This window comes from Coffea eugenioides, chromosome 10, assembly GCF_003713205.1.
Source record: "Coffea eugenioides isolate CCC68of chromosome 10, Ceug_1.0, whole genome shotgun sequence".
Taxonomy (NCBI): Eukaryota; Viridiplantae; Streptophyta; class Magnoliopsida; order Gentianales; family Rubiaceae; genus Coffea; species Coffea eugenioides.
Genome location: NC_040044.1, coordinates 30077706 through 30093117, shown reverse-complemented (window position 1 = coordinate 30093117; position 15412 = coordinate 30077706).

The following is a 15412-nucleotide window of genomic DNA, read 5'->3' as shown; positions in this document are numbered from 1 at the left end:
ATCACTGAACATACCAGGCACTGGGGTCCTTAAGGTAGGAGCTCCTAGACCGAGAAGGGTTATAGCAATGCCTGTCGACAGACATGTCCTTCCATACCTCGTGGTAAGATGAGAGAAATGTCTTTACGTAATCACAGGCACTCTCAGCATATTCTCTAGTCTCCACATACTCCTGAGTAATGAACCCAAATGCCAGATTAAACTGGGTAATAGAGAAATTGAACTCCTGACCCATTAGACGGAAATGAATGACATTTGGGGTCTCAACAGTATATCTCGTAGGCAACTCAAACTCAAAAGTGGAGTAAAACTCCCGAATCAGCTCGACAAAGACGGGACAGAAGATATCAAGATAAGGGTGCCATCCGATGGCTGTAAACATCTGCTCGACCTCCTCCCGTAGCCCTAGAGCAGTCATAGCAAGTTTCTCACAATACTTGCAGGATATGATAAGTCTCTCACAGACTTGAGCGTATCGCTGCTGATCAACGGGTCTAGTGAAATTCAAATGCCCCCCAAAGTGAGAGGGGGCATTCACATGAGCACCCCTACCCCTACCTAAGTGAGTTCGGACACTAGAAGAGGAGGGTTGGTTGGTAGGTTCATTTACTGGAATGGAGGGTTGGGGTGAGGGCTGAGATTGAGAGGCTCTAGACCTAGAAGATGATTTTGGTCTCACCATTATTGCGAGCAGTCAACTCAATCAACAAGAAACAAATTTGCCAACAAATAGAATAATCAGAAATTTCAAGTCAATAACAACTCGACAACCACCAGGAAAGTCAATAAACACGTCAAGTGCCACCAGTGCTGCTCAATTATCAACCCAATCAATAACAGAAACCGATGATTCAGCAACCGTACCGACCCAGTAAAACAAAAGTCACAACTATGTGTAAGGCAACAATCAACTGAATAAATGCTGGTATCCCTTAACTGAACGATTGACTGCAAAACTAGTCTACCCAAATCTTCAACAAATGTCCCCAGGAAGACAACAATTCAAGCAATAGTAGTTCAGTAAGGTGACAATAGCACCGCGATAAAAAAGAAAAACACACAGCTTCCAATCAGATAGTCACCCAAATAGCAACTTAAGTCAACAGCCAAATTGTCACCAACAATTCAATCAAATGCTACCAGATTCGACAATCAAATCAAACGCCACTGGTTACCCAATTCAAGAGGCAATAGCAGGACCAATTAACCAAAGTCTCAACAGAAAACTCAAGGAAATTAGCAATTGAAATCGACTGGCAGAGCACTTGAAAGCAAAGAAATCAACTAATAATGTCATACTCAACCCAATAAGCACTGTTGGCTCTCAACTGGGCAATTGAATACAACCACAATAACAGTGAATCCCCCAAGCAATGTAACTCAATCCAACCAAGAAATAAACCCAATTAAAAACATTTGGATGCCGACTAATTCAACTCAATTCAACCAACTGGGCACTTAGATTGTCCCAAATTAAACCCAAGAAATTAGTCGCCAAATAGAGAAGTAGGAGTTTGAGATGGATGAGTACCACCACCGTAGACAGTGGCCAAACAAAAGCTTTGGTAGAGACTAATGGCGGCGCAAAGAAAGGAGACACATGTGATGGCGCTCGGTCGTGGCTTCGCATGGGAGGCGGACGGCGTTGGCAGTTGGCGTCGTTAGCGGCGCACGAGGCTGCGAAAGGTAGAGGCGGCGACGAACAAAGGCGCGGAGGAGGTCATGGCTGGTGGGCTTGCACGAAGTGGCGACGTGCTGCGATGTTGGTGACTGTGGTAGTCGCACGGTGGTGGCAGTTTGTGGGTTTCGACGAGCGCGAAGAGGGACGACGGGCTGTGCGAGAGATGAAGAGTCGTGACGCAATGGAAAGGGAGAGAGAGAGAGCGCGCGGCGAGGAGATAGAGTCGAGGGAGATCGTGGTGGAAGGCAGCCGCGTGAGGCAAGGGGAGAGAGACGGCAGTGGCAGACTGAAGGGGAGAGGAGAGAGCGCGCGACAAGGAGATGGGCGTGGCGCGCAGCGGCAACGCGTAGAGCAGCGGGCGGCGCGGACAGGGGAGGACGGTGGCATGCGAGCGAGGTGGAGGAGATGGCGGCGGGCAAAGGCTCTCGGTCGACAGAGAAAAAGAAACAGAGGAGAAGAAAGAAAGAAAAGAGGAAGAAAGAAAAGGAAAGAAAGAAAGAAAAAGAAAAAGTAAACAATTTTTCTTAATCAAAAATTTGTAATTTGAAGATCTAAGCTACGGTTAAACGGAAAGAATTTTTTTCCTAATTAATTAATTTTTATTTTGTAATTTTTTGTAATTTTTTTAAATTATATTATTATTAACAAAATTCATTTCGAAATTCAAAAGTAGAGGTTAACAATAAATCGAAATTTTTTCCTCGAGATTTGAATACTCACCTCTCCCGCGAACGTGACACGAGCACGTCAAGAAGGCAAGAATCCTTCTGACGATGAGCTCTCCATGTGACTTGACGCGGGCACATCAAAATGACAAGAACCCTTCTGACCAAGCACCAGGAAGGGGTGTTGTGCCATGCGCCCAGTTGACGCGGGCGCGCCAAGTCAGAGAGATACTTACGAATCATCAAAAACGAAAATTAAAGCCAAAAAGCAGTCAAATTTAAGGAAAACATATTTAAACATCAAACAAAATCGAACAAAAAATTAAAAGAAATTGAGTTGCCTCCCAATGAGCGCTTTTTTTTAATGTCTTTGGCTAGACATGGCAAGGTGTCAGTAAGTGGGACACAGCGGTGCATCTAGATTTATCGTCTCCACTTCAATACTTGGAAAGCCGTCGTAATAATGTTTGAGACGGTGTCCATTCACCATAAACTTATTGTTTGTCTTAGCGCTCTGGATTTCTACTGCACTATAGGGAAATACGTGAGTAACAGTAAAAGGTCCAATCCAACGGGAGCGTAGTTTACCTGGGAATAGTTTGAGCCTGGATTGGTATAGGAGAACCTTTTAACCAACTACAGAAGTCTTCCTAGAAATTTGCTGGTCATGAAACGCTCTACTCCTCTCCTTGTAAAGTCATACGTTCTCATATGTTTCGTTCTGAATTTCCTCCAATTCTTGCAAGTCCAACTTCCATTGGGCACCGACCTTTTCTAAGTTCATGTTATATTGTTTAATCGCCCAAAAAATCTTGTGCTCGAACTCTTTTGGAAGGTGACACGGTTTTTCGAATACCAATATGTAGGGTGAGATCCCTATGGGGGTCTTGTACGCTGTCCGATAGGCCCAAAAGTGCATCTTCCAACCTTTTACTCCAGTCCTTCCTATCGGGTTGCACCATTTTCTCCAAAATGGACTTAATTTTTCGATTCGATACCTCTGCTTGACCATTGGTCTGAGGGTGGTACGATGTCGAGACCTTGTGGAGTACGTCGTATCTTCGAAACAACGCAACTATGGTCTTATTGCAGAAATGCTTCCCCCTGTCACTAATAATGGCTCTTGGCATCCCAAAACATACAAAAATATTAGATTTAATGAAATCTGCAACCACTTTCGAATCATTAGTCTAGGTGACCTTAGCTTCCACCCATTTAGACACATAATCGACTGCCAACAAAATATATACAAAACCAAATGACGTAGGAAAAGACCTCATAAAATCTATACCCCAAACATAAAAAATTGCTACAAAAATCAACGGAACTTGGGGCATATGATCTCTACGGGCTATATTACCTACCCGTTGATATCGATCACAGGACTTACAAAACAAATACGCATCTTTAAATAAAGAAGGCCAGTAAAACCCACTCCCCAATACCTTATGTGCAGTTCGTTTTGGTCCAAAATGGCCTCCACAGGTTAAAATATGACAGAAAGTTAAAATTGATTGAAATTTAGCTTCACTTATGCATCACCTCATTACTTGGTCAACATATCTCTTTCACATGTACGGGTCATCTCAAATGAAATACTTGGCATCGTTCTTCGATTTGTCTTTCTTCGATTTTGGCCAACCAACAGGAAAATTACTAGTTACCAAGTAGTTAACTAGATCAGCATACCAAGGCAATTGAGAATTTAAAGAGAATAAATATTCTTCAGGGAATGCATCATTCAGTGGCTCGTCCTCCTCTCCGATTGGTATGCGACTCAGATGATCGGCTACTAGATTCTCTGAACCTCTTTTATCCCTTATTTCCAGGTCAAATTCTTGTAGAAACAATATCCACCTTTTGAGTCTCGACTTTGCATCTTTATTGATCATTAGGTACCTTAACGCTGTATGATCAGAAAATACAATAATTTTAACACCTAACAAATATGACCTAAACTTCTCTAAGGCAAAAATGACTGCCAGAAGGTCCTTCTCAGTAGTGGAGTAATTCAGTTGAGTCTCATTCAAGGCTCGGGACATATAGTAGATGATGTGAGCTGCCTTTCCCACTATTTGCCCCAACACAACCCCCACCGCATGGTCACTGGCGTCGCACATGATCTCAAAGGGTAAACTTCAGTCAGGGGGTTGGATAATTGGTGGCAAGGTCAATAACTCATTCAATTTGTCGAAAGCTTTCTCATATTTGTCATCGAACTTGAAGGCCACTTTTTTTTGTAAAAGCTGGAATAACGGGGCTCCAATTTTTGAAAAATTCTTGATGAACCTTCGATAGAAACCTGCTTGTCCAAAAAAAGAGAGCACCTCCCGCGCACTCACGGGGTAAGGTAAAGCAGATATAATGTCTATTTTAGCCTTGTCAATCTCAATACCTTTAGAAGATGCAACATGACCTAAGACTATCTCATGTTCAACAATAAAATGATATTTTTTCCAGTTAAGAATAAGATTGGTCTCTATACACCTCAACAAGATCAATTTAAGATTATCTAGACAAGTATCAAAACTATCACCATACACACTGAAATCGTCCATGAAAACTTCAATAATTTTCTCTACATATTCTGAAAAGATGCTTACCATGCATCTCTAGAATGTTGCAGGCGCATTGCACAACCCGAATGGCATCCATCTATATACGAAGGTCCCGAACGGGCATGTGAAAGTCGTCTTCTCTTGATCCTCTGGTGCGATTGCTATCTGGAAATATCCTGAAAATTCATCCAAAAAATAATAAAAAGCCTGATAAGCTAAATGCTCAATCATCTGGTCAATAAATAGAAGAGAAAAATGGTCATTTTTTCTGACAGCGTTTAATCTGCGGTAGTCAATACACTGCCTCCACCCGGTGGGTTTGCGCATTGGCACAAATTCACCCGTTTGGTTGGTCTCTACCGTCACTTTCGCCTTCTTTGGAACTACCTGAACAGGGCTCACCCATGGACTGTTTGATATCGCGAATATGATCCCCACATCCAATAACTTCAATATCTCTTTCTTCACCACTTCCATCATGAGAGGATTGAGCCTCCTTTGGGCTTGCCATACAGGTTTGACACTCTCTTCCAGCCTCATTCAATACATACAGATAGAGGGGCTGATTTCCTTAATGTCGGCGATAGTCCACCCTATCGCCTATTTATGTTATCTAAGGATTCAGATTAGTTTCTCCTCTTGAATTTCTGAGAGTGCAGCTGAGATAATCACCGGGAGTGTTGTATTGTCGCCCAAATATGCATATTTCAAGTGTTTCGGCAGGGGTTTCAACTCCAATACAAGTGCCTGCACCACAGATAGTAGTACCCTTTGGTGAGGTTCGAAGATGAAAATAGGTGAGATTTCATACCTTTTCGTTATGGTTGGCAACGAGTGTAATGCCCCTATTATGCATTTCAAATCTTCACTCCATTCTAACTCAGGAGTCGTCTCCAACTCGAGGTGCTTGGTTAAAGCAACCTCCAACTCATTTCTGCCAACAGTTTCAAACACTTCCTGAACCGCAGGGTCAATAGCACTCACAGAAAAAACAGAGCTAAAATTAGAGTTTGAGGGATATTTTATAGTATCAAAGATATTAAAATGAACAATTTTTTCATCAAATTTCATGGACAAGATACCCTTATTAACATCAATTTTAGTCTGTGTTGTGCTCAAAAAGAGTCTACTTAATAGCAAAGGTGAGGGTTCAGGGGAATGATCATCATCCATGTCAAGTACATAAAAGTCAGTTAGGAATACCAAATTATTAATTTTGACTAACACATCATTAACCATCAGGGTATGCATTAGTTCGGCCGACTAATTGAATTATTATCCCAATTTCTTTTAATGGATCTAAGTTCAGAGAAGTATAGATAGATTTTAGCATGACATTTATCGAGGCTCCTAGGTCTAACATGACCTTTCCAATCAAGGTGTTATCTATCCTACAGGGAATAGTAAACATACCTGAGTCCCCGCACTTCGGTGGGAGCTTCCTCTGGAGAACCGTTGACACATTCTTCCCCATAATGACTCTTTCATCTCCCCTCAGTCTCCTTCGATTGACGCACAGGTCCCTCAAAAATTTTGCATATTTCGGCACTTGTTTGATGACATCTAACAGTGAAATATTGATCTCTACCTTGCGAAACACTTTCAGGATCTCCTTCTCCTTATCCTACTTCTTCGATTTCTCCAACCTGCTAGGAAAAAGGAGGAGAATGAGTTTTGACCTCAACGAATGGGTCAGAAAGTACCACTGGATTTTTGCCATTGCTACTCTCCTTCTCAAACTCGTTCTCGATCTTTTCCTTATCCTTGTCCTTAGGGACTACAAGTTCGGGTCCTTGGACTTCCTTGCCACTCCTCAAGGTCATTGCGTTTATATTTTTCGGATTCAACTCAGGCTGAGATGGTAATTTCCCGTGGACCTGGGACTTTAAACGATTGATCGTTATAGACATTTGATTCATTTGACTTTGCATGGATTGCATCTGGCTCATTTGATTTCTTATATTCTGTAGTTTGGAGTTCGTCTTTTGTTGATGTTGTGCGGTAGTAGCTATCAGTTGTTTCATCATCTCCTCCAAAGATGAACTAGAGCTCGGTAGAGGAAGTGGTGGTCGAGGTTGATACTGATGCTGGTATCCTTGTTGTCTATTTGGCACAAAATTGGATTGCTTGTTCCCCCAATAGCTGAGGTTGGGATGATCTCTCCAACCAGGGTTGTAGGTACTTGAATAAAGATCGTATTGCTTTCTTGGCGTGGGTGCGTGAACAGCCATATTTACGTGTTCTGCATTTTCTTCTTGAACTAGCGGACACATCTCCGTAGAATGACCCAAGGCAGCGCATACCCCACATACTTTGGCTTGTGAGGCATTTTTCACAGCCAATTGCCTAACAAAAGATGTTAGCTCCGTCAATTGCTGCTAGATAGAAGATGTCTCTATCTCATTCACCTTGCGTGTTAGGATATCCTCCCTCGTACCAAACTGTTGCGAATTCTCAACCATTCCTTCAATTAGCTCCCATGCTTCTCGAAGAGTTTTATTTACCAATGCCCCTCCACTTGCAGTATCAATTATACTCCTGTCTTTAAAAAGTAGCCATTCGTAAAAAAATTAGATGAGCAATTGCTCACTTATTTGGTGCTGAAGGCACTTGATGCACAACTTTTTGAATCTTTCCTAATACTCATAGAAAGATTCGCTTGGGTGTTGTTTGATACCGCATATCTCCTTCCTTAGGCTTGCAGCTCGAGACGCCGGAAAGTATTTGTTAAGAATTTTTTCTTCACCTGGTCCCACGTGGTGATACTACCTAGCGGGAGGTAGTACAGCCAGTCTTTCGCGGAGTCCTTCAAAGAGAAGGGGAAGACCCTCATTTTTATCTGCTCTTCTGTAATTCTTGGGGGCTTTATACCGTTGCAAACGACATCAAACTCTTCCAAGTGCTTATACGGCTCTTCACTTGATAAACCATGGAAAGATGGCAAGAGATGAATTAGACCAAATTTTAATTCAAATGGAGTGTTATCATTCGAATTTGGAAAAGTAATGCATAAAGGCTGCTGATTTAAATCAGGAGCAGCCAACTCCCTTAGCGTTCGTGCATTCGCCATAGTGACTTCTTCTTAATTCGAGTCATTCGAAGTGTCACCAAACGAATCTGTTGATTCAACTTCTAGTTCAGGTCTTTGAGATGCAGCACTGGAGTGCTCTTCTCTGAGTTGTCTGGTCTTTTTTCATATTCTACGTGCAGTCTTCTCTACCTCGGAGTCGAAAATTAATTCACCTGTACGAGAAGAACGAAACATACACTCGAAAAGCACCAGAAAATTAGAACAAAAATGAACTTAAAAAGAAATAAATAACTGATGCTAGTCCCCAGTAACGGCACCAAAAATTGACAGGTTGTCGATGCCTGTGCAATAATAAAATTAAACCTAATTACCAATTAAAATAACCAAAACTCGATTCCAAATACTGGAGCAGGGACTCTAGGTGTGCAATGAATTACTTGATTCACCCTGTTTCCGAAGAGTTTCTTGATCCGATATACCCGAATGTGATGATTTTTTCACAAATAATTATTAATTTGTAAACAGAGCAAGTAGGGTCGTATCCTCAGGGATTGGGGATATTTATTTTTTTGAAATCCAAAGTAACACGGGAGATTTTTTGTATAAAGGATGACAATTAAAACAATTCAACTAAAAATAAAATAGCCAACTAAAAATTAAATGACAATTCATTAAAATCAAAGTAATAATAATTAAAGGTCTAGCCAAAAAATAACATCAGCAATAGTTCATCTAATTGATCATCGATGCACAAGCAATTTCAATATTTTATTAATAAATAAGTTATAACTGCCAAACTAACGATGACAGTCAACCCCTCCTTACTGTACCGGTAATTAAGGTACGTCCGTTAATCACTACTCTAATTGAGAAATAATTCTAGATACGCCCGTAAGATTTAATTTTCCAATTGCCTTACGTATTAGAGAACCCCTATTCTAACCAAATAACGCACTACCAGGATTATTTTAAATTAACCCGCGTATTCTCCTGACACAATCTAATCATGCCAGTTGTCACTATTTCAAGGCAATTAAACAAGTACAGATTTAATACCCTAATTGACAATAGATTACCAAATTAACTAATATTCGGATCCAAAACAATCGATTAATTGGGAACCCATAAGCACTGTAATTAAAGAATAGGCAAATACCAATAAATAAAAGAAAAAAATTAAATTAAATCGATCTCACAATTTCTAGGCGAACTAAAACCTCCGTTGTTCCTGGACTAGACAAAGGGGATTTAGTTCATCCCGGATGCGAAAAAACTCACACAAAATTGAAGCAACAGTCGCGGCCATCAATTGGGTAAATTCAATTCGTTGGAATACTGACGAAAAAGCAAAGCTACAAGAAGTGATTAAATGTTTTCACTTCGTCTGGACATACGAAGGAAGAAAAAGCTACCAAAGGACAAAACGAAAAAGTCAAAGGCCCAGCCTCCGTAATGCTTGTTCTCTGCTATCTAATATCTAGTTCCTACTCTAATTTCCCTACTTCTATCTAATCCTAGCTACTGTGCGGCGTCCCCAGTGGTCAGGAATACTTCAGCCTTTCGTTCTTTTTTTCCAATGCTGTCTCCCGCAAATTACCAAAAAAGGTCGCGTCTTGATATTTCAAAAATGCCCCTAGACGCCTATTACTTGAACTCCTTCCTGATAACTGCCAAATTGGCACTTGTTACGGTATTTTCGTTCTACTCCCTGTAATAAATGCAAAATTCTAAAAGTAAGTAGAATCTAGCAATTGATCCACATCAAGTCAGGTAATAGAGGAAATTAATAATAAAATAAATGATAAAATTGTAACCTATCAATAGGGAACAGAGTAAAAATAAAACACTACAGGACTGCCCAAGCTCTACCTCCGGCAATGAAGCTTGCTCCGACTGTTGATGCTTTGATTTTCATGAAAAGAAAATAAAAGCTCTTAGTCCATGTCTACCGTCTATGGGTTGACGTGCCGGTAAACGCTATGTTTTGAAATTCAGACTGGGTAATAACTCGGCAGAAGTTAGAGGTCAAGGGTCAATGAGTCTGATCGGTTAGTTCGGGGTCAAACCAAATGATGTCATAATTAAAATATAAATATATATTAATTATACATAAAATAAAACAAATAGAATAAACATGTACTTATAGTCATTTCAATTTTTCTGACATATGTCCTATATATTGAGATGTCAAATTTGTAGTAATCAACTTGTATGTTTGGCTAACTTCACATTTGTATATCTGAAATGCATATTAATGAGTCTCTAATTCTATAAGATGATGAATCTAGAATGAAAATTAATAATCATTGTAAACATACAAAAATTGAGGCTGCAAAAGGAACTTTAGGTGTGTAGTTATTATTGTGCAAGTCATTAAGGGATCAAAGTACAATATGAGAAAAACTTTAAGCTTAAAAGGGGATTCCTTATCAAGCCTTCTTCTCCGCCGTGAAACTTTCCAGTTTCTTATGTCCCCGTCACAAAATTTCCAACTCCAATTCGCTGTTTGTGTTCTGGTCCTTTTTTCAAAAAGAAAAGAAAGAAATTATCTTCCAATCCAGGTGTCCATCATTGCTTTCCTATCAAACAGAAGTGAAGGAAACGTCTTATTCATTGCTTTCCCTTCTATTTTTTTGCTTCATTGATGTTTCCTTATTTCGGATGGTGGTTTCACGCGTAACCGTTGCCCATCCACCGTTAAGATCAAACTTCTCCCTTTGATGGTTATGATATTTCTTTATGCGTCACGATTCACGGGATGAAAGAATGAATGCTGAGAGCAACATAATGAGCTCGTGAAAGGAAAGGTGAAATCCTATTGGTCTATGATATTCAAGTGTAGGATAGGAAAGTGGAGGTCTGGTGGTGGTAGATGCGATCAGTAAATGACTGAAATAGGTTTCATTGCAAAAATGGATGATGTTTTAGATCTTTAGATCCGCAAATCTTTTTCCTTCTCCAAGTTTTCATTTAAGTGTCGATGAAGCAACTTCCACATCATTGATTTGTCTGCAAATTGGGGAAGAGAAATTTTTTTTTTTTTTGGTTTGGATAAAAAATGCAAAAGCTTGGGAAGTCAAGATCCGGGTTTCCAAATCTGGTTTTTCCGATTCAACCCCGAATGAACCCAGTTTTTTACCGGCTTCCTGCCAACCGATTTTTTATAGCAACTCGGACCGAACACCTATCCGGTTCTTGGTTCAACCGATCGAATCGGCCGGTCCGATCCGAGTTTAAAAGCATAGCATAAAAGTGGTATGCACCGAGTGTATCTGGTGAACAGAGAGCTTAGAATTGCAGAGTGGTGTTTCCTTATTCACCTCCACAACAACGCTCCCAAGTTCCTATTATTCTTCTATGACACCCTAAATATTGCAAGTCAATCCCTAATAAATATTAACAATTCCACTCTAACACCCTAAAAATCAAAATCAATCCCCACTCTTTAATATTAACAGAGTGGTGATTGTTCCTTGCATGTTTGTGCAATAAGTAACTATGTTGAATATTTGTGAATAAGTGTTTGAGTGTTAAATACTTTCCAATGATTGTTAAATGAATTTTAAATGGGCAAGTGTGTACTTTGTCGTACTCGACCTAAGTGAATGTGAATTTTCAATGATTAAATGATTGAATGTTACTTGTGCATGAATGCAAGTCATGTGTACTTTATCGCATTGGCTGAATTGGGCCCTTGCCCTTCGTCACTAGCCTATTCGAGGCAGAAGCGGACTCGGTCAGGTAGGTTGGTAACCTTGGGGCACTGTTTTGGTGTACTCAAGTATGACTACGAAATCAGGTAGAGTACTTGCCAGTGAATGAAATGCAATGAATGAAATGATCACTATTGGAGTTTTTATTTTCAAATGTTTTCAAATGTCGAAGGTATAAGGAAGAGACTGAATGATTGAATGAGCTATTGTTACTTGAATGCTCTAAATATTTTTCTTGATTGGTTGTTATTAAAGGTAATATGTCTATGATTTAACTGCTTGAATGCTTGTTTGGGAACCTTACTGGGGTTTTGGCTTATTGCTTTAGTTTATTTTTCTTACAGGAATGGTGGTCTGGAGTAAATAAGCGTGCACTAGTGTGTATAAACCTCTTGTACTTGTACTTTTGGTAGATAGAATATATTTTGGATATTTGATGTTGTATCTTACATTTCACTTTTGGCTTGTAATTAATCTTGAATTATTGGTTGAATTGTAGAACTCTAGTGCTTATATGGAGGTTTGAACGGTTATTTTGAGAATTAATTGTAGTGAATGTAGTGAGTCCTGGTGAGAGTTGGGTAGGCGATCCGCCAAACCCTTGGATACGTCCTAGAGGGAGGTAGGGTCGTTACAGGTGGTATTAGAGACACCTTGCATGGTCTCTGCACGGGGTGAATTTGGGTCAAGTGGTGTTATAGTCCCGATTACGTGAATAAGTGTAAAGGACTAAATGCTCTTTTTAAGTGTAAGCTGTGAATCATGAAAGTTATAGGCATAAAACATTTATCATGATACTTGGAAAAGATTAGATATGTATGTCGAGTAGGAATCTCAAATGTGGTTGATTTCCTCTTGGGATTGGCCAACTCGAGTGGTGAGTTATCTTATTTTCGGATTCTTGTACCCGAATACCAATGAGTTGATACCTTTATGATGAGAATCGATATCACGAGTGAATTTGAGATAAGTATGGATGGCAAAAGTCAAGGATATTTTTTTTTGAATATTTCATGTCTTTTCTAAAAAATTTAGCATCTTTGCTATTATTGAAAGTTTCCAAATCTCCTTTCCCAATGTGGGGTGCGATAGTAAGTACTTTTGAAACGAACCATCAATTTAAACTCAAATGAGGATGTAAAGGATAAACAGTATTTGGATAGCAGAAAAGATGGCCAAAAAATTAGTCTTACTTCACATGACAGCCAAAGTAAAGGATAACTCATTGGGAGAATCCATTCCATTTTGACACTTGAAAATTTTTTCAATGTAGGGTTATGATCTTCAAGACTCTTATTTGAAACAAAATTGTACTTTTGACGGCTCAAAAAGGAGACCAAATGATAAAAACTGTATGGATAGATAAACGAAAGCCTAAAGCATCATCCCAAATTCTCAAAACAAATAAGAGTAATAACATTTTTACTTTCAACTAGATGTGGATTGAATTTGATTAGACGCAATGAACCTTTCCAAAGTAAAAATGTCCTACTCTGAAGTGTGTTAATCAGAGCGATTAATTTTTGAGACTTGATAGAGTTGGACAAAATGTGAATGGCAAAAATGAAATAGAAAAGTCATCATACTTAGTCTCTTGAGACAAACTAACAAGTTTAAGTGATCCTTTTTTATTTCAATTTTTGGGCAATCTCATTGAATTGTCTGAGCCATAAATCTCGTGCATGCGAAGACTTTAGAAAGCTAAATAAATGAATTTCATGCAAGAGATGACAAAATTGGGAATCCAAACTTAGTCTTGTTTCTTGAGATCCATCATAAAGTCTCCGTATAAGTTTAAAAAAATTGAATGCAAATAAATATATACAAAATTGTAAACAAGAATAGTCTAAATGAAAACTTTATTATTAGAAATGTTTAAAACAAGATTCTTGCTCGACTATACAAATGAGAAAATTTTTTTTTTAAGGAATTCCCTTTCACATATACACACGCTCTTTCTTTTTTTCTTTTAAGACAAAATGTATCAGAAACCAGAAACAAAGATTTTTTTTTATTTTTGACAAACTATATCACGCAATCTCTTAGATGTTCTAAACTGGCGCTTCCAAATGGATTATCCATGTTTTGCATTGCAACATCTACCCAAGAATTAAGTAAGACTTCTAATTTTTAAAATTTATCAAACCAAAATTATTGGCAGATATAGGAAAAACATTTTTGCCTTTTTGAAATATCATTTAAGAATACAGGAGAAGGGGAAAAAAAGAAAAAGACCCAACGTTAATAAGCAAAACTGTAAATTCTATATGCATGTTCTATGGGGGAGCCCTTTTATGCTAAGGATTAGCCTAATATGAAAAATGCAATTCTCTAGGACAGGCACCATACAATATCTAATGGATCCAATCAATTTACTAGCGTTCAACGGAAAAGCAATTTAAAAATTTGGCTAATTGAAACGGCAGGAAACATTTGAGCTAACAAAATGAGGACAAAGTCCGAATGGATTGATTGGTTTGGTTGGCACAAGAAGAGATGCCAAAAGTCAATTTAGTATAAAAGAGCTTACTCTTGAAAAGATTGCAATGCCTCGACTAGTTTCTTTAATGAAGCATGGATCGAAACCTTAAAAGAAAATAAACGATCAAATGAATTGAATTGAATTGATGATTCATTAAAAAATCGAATGGATTGCCAACTCATTTGTAGTCCTAAATTTCATAGTTCTCATTGCAATGCATTAATCTATAAGCTTTCAAAAATCAAGACTTGGTCTCAATATATTTATTATCCCAAAAATAAGGAATCATTTGTGAATTTCTTCAATTTAGTGTTCTTACGCAAGGGATTTTACCAACTTTGATAAAACGACCAAAAAGTGAATATTAGAAACTCATATTCTAATGTGCAAAAGCTACTCCATCATCTTTAATGCCATCATCATGGATAGGATCGGATTTTATTTTACTTTGTACACTACCCTTTTAGATGGTACAAAAATAAAAATGTGCAAGTCTCATTGGATTATATATCCGAGACAAAATGATAGTTTATTCCTAATACGGGATTCCCTAAGTGGCATTCCCTCTATGGTTAATGTATGATGACGATTTATTAAAGCGAATAAATGTGTAATATGATAATTGAAACATGATCTAAAGGTATCCCATTTAGATGCCGGGGTAAGCCTAAAAAATGACATGCATACATATACATAGTATTAATGCGATAGACTGAAATTTAAATGTGCTATTTACAAAAGGCGGTCTGCCTTAAGTGAGTATGAACTCTTATTTCTAGGGCTTATGAATACAATATAAGAGAATAAGATAATGGTTAGTTTATTTGTGTTACAGAATTAATATAGGAATTTATTGTGAATAGTTTGATTATAGGGATAGCTTAATTATAGGAATAGCTTGATTATAGGGATAGTTTAATTATAGGACTCTAGTTGATTGACAGTTAACTTTCCTAACATAGAGGTGTTAGTTCGTGTATATATGTGTAACATTTTCTCTCAATAAATTAGTGAAATATACTCTATCCAAAATTATGTTTTCATGGTATCAGAGCCCAACCATCAAGGTTAGGGTCTCTGTCCACTGCCAGAAAATTCATTAGTTATCATTCGCTTCATCTGGTTCTGTATAGCACACATCTGTGTTCTATTCTTCACTCTTGTTTTAAAGAGTTCAAATCTGTCCTTTTTTTCTGTTAATTCTAAACCCATGACAGAAACGAAATCCGTCGTTGCATCTAATGTGGTTCCTGTGATGTCTAAGTTTACGGACCACAAACTC